Consider the following 7,549-nt stretch of genomic DNA (forward strand, 5'->3'; position numbering starts at 1 on the left):
GGCTTGTGCCGTTAGGGGTGCATGTCTGATGCAAGGGCTGTTTAACACCTTTCTTACGTCACGACTCTGGAGACCGATGAGCGTTGTCAGCAGGTTTAATGACATTCAAAAGGGTGTGTTGACGTATTGTCTCTTGTGCTCTCAATGACTGATTGGCCACTTGCTGGTCACGTGACATGCCCTGATTGTATATGTGCTGCACAGGTGCTAATAAATTTTTGTTCTTCCCTTTTCACATTACCTGCCGCCTGCTGCGTATTTGTTTGCTCCTCATTCAGTGTTAGTTTAGGTTCTTGGGTACCGTTCGTTTAACTCTGCCAACAGGTTATGGGCCCAGGTCGAGTTTACCCAAGAGGATATTTATTTTACCGGTGAGCCACCGAGATAAAACGGCGTGTCTTAGTTTTAGTAGTAGGCTACTACTACTAGCACCATGGCTTGTAGAGATGGAGGTACTGGTGGTGGTCGATGGTATCGACTCGTCTTTGACGGAGACGAAAAGAACTATGAATTATGGGAGACCAAATTTTTAGGCCACCTTCGCCTACAGAAACTAAGAGACACAATCTTGACACCGCCAGCAGAAGGAGCAACGGCTGCTGTCCGCGCTGCAGATGCAGAAAAGAATGGTGAAGCCTACGCGGAGCTCATACAATTCCTCGACGATAAGAGTCTGTCCCTTGTAATGAGGGAGGCAGCAGACAATGGGCGCGAGGCGTTGAAAATCCTGAGGGGATACTACGCAGGTAAAGGGAAGCCACGTGTAATCAGTTTGTATACTGAACTTACTTCACTGCAAAAGTTGAGCAGTGAAAGTGTGACTGAATATATGATACGTGCAGAGACTGCAATTACTGCATTGAGAAACGCGGAAGAGGTTTTGAGTGATGGGCTTTTAATAGCTATGGTTTTGAAGGGATTACCAGAATCATACAAACCGTTCTCAATCCACGTTACGCAGAGTGAGAGGACACTCTCGTTTGCAGAATTCAAGACAAAACTCCGCAGCTATGAGGATACAGAGAAACTACGCGGCACGACTGCATCAGAGGACAACGTCATGAAGGCCCGAGTTCAGCCGAGGGGCAAACCTGCTACGGCCAGTGCTAGTGGGACTCGCTGGACGGGGAGTGTGGACAATATTGTTTGCTTCAGGTGTGGCCAACGAGGTCACAAATCCACCTCATGTGAACAAACACAGTGGTGCAGCCACTGTAGGAGCAACACACACCGTGACGCAACCTGCAGACGGAGACAGAGGCGAGACAACGCCCGAGGGGTCTCCGAGGCAGTGGAGGACAATGACTACGCGTTCGTTGCCGGAGACATCCGACGCGGAGACATCCAGCGAGGACGCGGAGACATCCGACGCGGAGACATCCAAAGTGGACGCAGAGACATCCGACGCGGATCTGGTGTCAGAGGAAAAGGTCTGATGGTGGACACAGGAGCCACTTCTCACATCATCACCGACGTGTCAAGGTTCAAATCCTTTGACGACGGGTTCCAGGCAGAAACTCACTGTGTGGAGCTGGCCGATGGAACCAGGAGCAAAGGGGTCGCCGAGCGCAGAGGAGATGCAGAGGTGTATTTGGTGGACAGCGCAGGACGCCACCGACGCACAGTGCTGAAAGATGCACTATTTGTGCCTTCATACCCGCAGGACATCTTTTCTGTGAAAGCAGCTACTGCCAGCGGAGCAACCGTCATCTTCAAGGAGGGTGAAGACGTCCTACAACACAGAAACGGTACACAATTCTATATCCATGAACACAATAGATTGTACTATTTACACACAGTGGAGAAAAATGAATGTGATGACCAGTGTATGGGATGTAATGATTTACAGACATGGCATGAGATCCTAGGTCACTGTAATTATGCAGATGTAGAACAATTACAAAATGTTGTTTCTGGTATGACTATTAAAGGTAAAGTAGACAAGTCAACATTACAATGTGATGTCTGTACACAAGGCAAGTTTGTCCAAACTAGAAACAGGAAGCCTGATATGAGGGCCAAAGCTCCTCTAGATTTGGTACACACTGATTTAGCAGGACCAATAGCCACAGAGTCTAAGGATGGGCATAAATATGCATTATGTTTTACGGATGATTATTCCAGTGCAATGTTTACTTATTTTCTTAAAAATAAGAGTGACACAGTCCAAGCAACTGAAAAGTTCTTAGCAGACGTAGCCCCTTATGGGAAGGTCAGATGTATTAGGTCTGATATGGGTACGGAATTCACTGGTAAGAATTACCAAACACTGCTTCGTACTAATAGAATCCGACATGAGACGTCGGCACCGTACTCGCCGCATCAAAACGGTACTGCTGAACGCAGTTGGCGAACCTTATTTGACATGGCTAGGTGTATGCTCATAGAGAGCGAGTTACCTAAGTGTTTGTGGACATATGCAGTGCAGACAGCTGCTGTCATTAGAAATAGGTGTTTTAACAGACGCACTAAAAAGACTCCTTACCAACTGTTGACTGGAAAAAGACCAAATGTATCTAGAATGCAAAAGTTTGGGTCAACATGTTATGCATATAAACAGGACAAGACAAAGCTAGAGTCAAGGTGTGAAGAGGGTATTTTTGTAGGATATGACAAAAATAGCCCGGCCTACATAGTCTATTATCCTGGCACTCATAGAGTGAAAAAGCACAGACTTGTGAAATTTTCATGCAGGAAGATTACTGAGCAGCAGACTCAGACTGACACAACGCCTGTTTATGACGATGATGATGACTTTGGGGTGAAAAAGGAGACTAGGCATAGACATGCGAGTCCAGACCATGCACAGAGGAGTCCAGGTCGAGCTCAGAGAAGTCCCCATGTTCAGAGTCCAGTGACAAAACCTGAGGGCAGTCCAGCACAGGACACTACACGTTATCCTACCAGAGATAGGAGACCACCAGAATATTTAAAAGATTATACATGTGAAGTGGATAGTGATGACCAGACACATTTTAGCATGGACTATTGTTATAGAGTCATGTGTGATGTACCCCTGACCTTCAGGGAAGCTGTAAACTCAACTAATTCAGAAAAGTGGGTTAATGCAATGAATGACGAAATGCAGTCACTCAGAGAGAATAACACATTTACCCTGACCAACTTACCTGTGGGTAAAGACGTAGTGGGGGGTAGATGGGTCTATGCAATTAAGAATAACATTGATGGTTCTGACAAATATAAAGCAAGATACGTAGCTAAGGGATATAGTCAGAAAATGGGCGTTGACTATGACGAGACGTTCTCTCCTACAGCTAACTTGACCAGTGTCCGTGTTATCATGCAAAAAGCAGCTCAGGAGAACCTGATTTTACATCAGATGGACGTTAAAACAGCGTATCTGCATGCTCCAATAGATTGCGAAATCTATATTGAACAACCTGAGGGTTATAAAGAGCACTCTAGTACCAAACAGGTGTATCGGTTAGAGAAGTCACTATATGGTTTGAAACAGTCAGGCAGGAACTGGAACAAGTTATTACATGACTATTTATCTGACAACAACTTTGTACAAAACCTGACAGACCATTGTGTTTACATCAGAGAAACTGACAATGAAAAAGTGATTCTGATAATATGGGTTGATGACTTGACCATTGCTGCCAGTGATGAAAATGCAGTGATGAATGTAAAAGAAATGCTTAAAGCAAGATTCCACATGAGAGATTTAGGTCATCTGAAACATTTTCTGGGTATTGATTTTAGCCAGAGTGATGCATGTGTGAAAATGTCACAGAAAAAATATTCAGTAAAATTGCTTGAAAAGTTTGACATGGTGAATTGCAAACCTAGAGCGACACCTTGTGAACCAAAGCTAAATTACAGCCATTCTGAGCTCTTGTCAGATGTAAAATTGTACAGAGAAGTAGTAGGAAGTTTGATCTACCTGAGTACATGTACAAGACCAGATTTAAGCTTTGTAGTAAGCAAATTGTCACAATACTTTAGTAATCCAACAGAGGAACAGTGGGTTACTGTGAAACATGTGCTGAGATATCTAAAAGGTACAACAGACAAAGTTTTGTGTTACAAATATTGTGAAAATGGTTTGAGTCTACATGCTTACAGTGATGCCGATTGGGCGACTGACGCCACTGATAGAAGGAGTACAACTGGATATTGTATAAGCTTGTGTGAAAATGGTCCTTTGGTTTCATGGAAGACCAAAAAGCAACCAACAGTTGCACTGTCAACATGTGAGGCAGAATATATGGCCTTAGCTGCAACTACACAAGAATGTATGTATTTAGTCCAACTTTTAAATGGCATTGATGGGAGTCAGTCTGCTACACCAAAGGTTTATGAGGATAACCAGGGTGCAATTGCATTAGCCAAGAATCCTGTAAACAGACAGCGATGCAAACATGTCGACATAAAATATCATTTTGTCAGATCAGCTGTGAATGATGGTAAAATATGTCTACAATATCTTCCCACAGATCAAATGGTAGCAGATGTAATGACAAAGCCTGCAACCAAATGCAAATTGTCGAAATTCTCAAGCTTTATGTTTGGAGAATAATTCATGTGATTTATAACATGTGATTTTTGATTTTGTTTCAAATGTTTTTATTTTTATGATGATGTTAACAGTATGAGAGCTAGTGGGAGTGTTGACGTATTGTCTCTTGTGCTCTCAATGACTGATTGGCCACTTGCTGGTCACGTGACATGCCCTGATTGTATATGTGCTGCACAGGTGCTAATAAATTTTTGTTCTTCCCTTTTCACATTACCTGCCGCCTGCTGCGTATTTGTTTGCTCCTCATTCAGTGTTAGTTTAGGTTCTTGGGTACCGTTCGTTTAACTCTGCCAACAGGGTGAAACTAAAAAGACAAACAATACAGTCAATATATACATATGTTATGCAAATGTATTCATATATATGCTGTAATGCTACCTTACAAGGCATGAGAAGGTAAACAAAGTGAAATTGTACTACGACGCCATCTTAGATGACATCGCAAATTATTGCTAATGAGTATGGCAAAGATCACATCAAAAATCATAAATTTAGCTCGAAATATTTTAGACAAAAAACAAGTTTCAAAGTTCAACTTATGATACATACCGGCGATGCAACCTTAAACAAAAGATATATGCAGTTTTTCTTCGAAAATAACCACCATAAAGTACGTGCTGGAACCGGAGATTTCTCTGCTTGGCTTATGTAACTTCCGGTCAATAAAGTTTGATTCAAAATACACACTTCTCAAAGATGTATTAACTGCCATGACCACATGATGGCGACAAATACACATGTAATAATGTTAATTACATAACACGCTTATTTAAGCACAACACATTTCAACAACAAGAGTTTACAACTTTTAGTTGTAACAGAACAAGGCTTTACTTTGCATTTTAATCAAAGTGGGATTATTTTTTGTATTTAGAAATAATAGTACCAACTTTTTTTTTCTCCAACATTTGTGGCACTGGCGTGGCGCCCCCTGATGGACGGCGCCCTTAGCATTTGCCTATACGGCCTATGCCACGGGCTGGCCCTGGCTCTGGGGAAGAAGCTGTTCCTCAGCTTATTATTTTCATGGTCCTGAACCTCTTCCCCGATGGCAGTGGTACAAACAATTTATGTCGCAATGGTGGTAACAGCACATCAATACAATACAACCCTCGAATAATAACCACTAATATTTGTGTGTGTGTGTGTGTGTGTGTGCATGCACACAGGGTGCGTGTGATGCGCCTTGTGCATGCGTAGTAGTAGTAGTGTTTGTAGCTTGTGCAGTAGCTATTGTGACCGGCGAGACGTCAGAGAAAAGGAGCTGCGCGTAGATGAGACCTCTGACGGGCCTTCGTGCTGCACCTTGGAGACTGTGGACGCGGCAAAATGGGCGGCCAGGCAGGGGGAAGACAGCGACCTCAAACCAGTGCGACTGTGACCCACCCATAATGTGTCACATTTTTGTGTTGATTTATTTATTTTATTTTGTGGTTTGAATTCGTTTTTGGAGCTGTCATTCCACATTTATCACTATTCAAATTGGTCAGTAGGGGGCAGTAGGGCGTTTCTTCCCAACTGAATGCTATTACCTGCAGACCGGAAGCTTCTCGTCATTCTGATGAGAGGCTGAGAGCGACCAGTCTGTAAACATCTGAAACGTTCTGTGTGCTTTTTCCACCTGTTTAACAGGTTAGTTTTGGTGAATCAACTCACTGAATAATATCCATGTGATCTTCATAAGTTTGAGTACACATTCTAATAGTGGAGCCTAACTCTAAAGTGTTTGTGAGTTGTAGTTTGTATTTGTGAATGAATCCAGTGCACAGCTGCAGTAATCAATACAAAATGGCGACGTGAGTGCGCAATGTTTATATAGGAACTTCTGATCCTAATTTAGACTCCCAAATTAGAGCTCCCGTTTTCTTATTGATTTTATAATGTATTTTTGTATAATGTGTGTGTTATGAAATAGGTTTTACATGCTATTATATTGTGTTTAGACATGGTTATATAAGTTAAGCTCTCAGGAATGGTCAATGAACATTTCAAATACAGTAACTTAAAGCTGCTATTATAAGAAGGACAATATGAAGAAAAGTAAAGTATTTAAATGAATGTTGCTAAATTGTGCATTAAGTTAAAGGTGAACATTCCTGAGAAAGGCAAGACAGTGAAATAATGTCTAATTGGGCACTATATTGTATGTTTTGGAGTGATGATGTGGGTTGTGTGAAAATATATGGCAAAGGCATACAGTTTTGTTATGGTAATTATAACTCCAGTGATACAGTAACGGTTGTAATGATAGTTTATTAAGTGTTTTGATGAAAATAGAGGTGAAGATAAAGTAAAAGACATTTACATGGTAACACAAAGTGACAAAATATATGGGAAATTAAGTGAATTGTGGATTTCTAATTTCTGTTAATAAATTCTGATGAGAGCGACCAGTCTGTAAACATCTGAAACGTTCTGTGTGCTTTTTCCTCCTGTTTAACAGGACATTATTATCTGACTGCTTGTCCTGGCTACCTGAGACCTGCAACACGACAATGGGTCCAGAGTGGTAGGAGACCACCCTGGGAAGGTGTGATGGGGCTGTCGGTCGGCACCAAGGGCCTGTGGAGTAAGTTTGCTGTGCTGCGCATCAGGGACGACGTACAGCATGCGTGGAAGGAGCTGGCCACCGAGGAGGAGAGATGGCAGGTGGGGGTGCCGAAGACTCTGAAGGACGCGGTGCTGAAGGCGTGTCATGGGGGCACAGGCTCGGGACATTTTGGCAGCTCAAAGACGCTCCGTCGGTTGTGCCAAGGGTTCTACTGGGGTCAGCACCGGCAGGACGTGGAGGACTTCTGTTGGCGCTGTGATGAGTGCGCAGCCTACAAGGGACCCCAGGACCGGTCACACGCACCGCTTCAGCAGCAAGGGGTTGGAGCACCCATGGAGAGGGTAGCTGTGGACATTATGGGCCCTTTTTCTGTAACAGACAGAGGAAACAAGAATGTGCTTTGCGCGATGGATTACTTTAGCAAGTGGCCGGAGATAGTGGCTGATTTCTTGCAG

The sequence above is a fragment of the Entelurus aequoreus genome, linkage group LG10, assembly GCF_033978785.1.
Source record: "Entelurus aequoreus isolate RoL-2023_Sb linkage group LG10, RoL_Eaeq_v1.1, whole genome shotgun sequence".
Taxonomy (NCBI): domain Eukaryota; kingdom Metazoa; phylum Chordata; class Actinopteri; order Syngnathiformes; family Syngnathidae; genus Entelurus; species Entelurus aequoreus.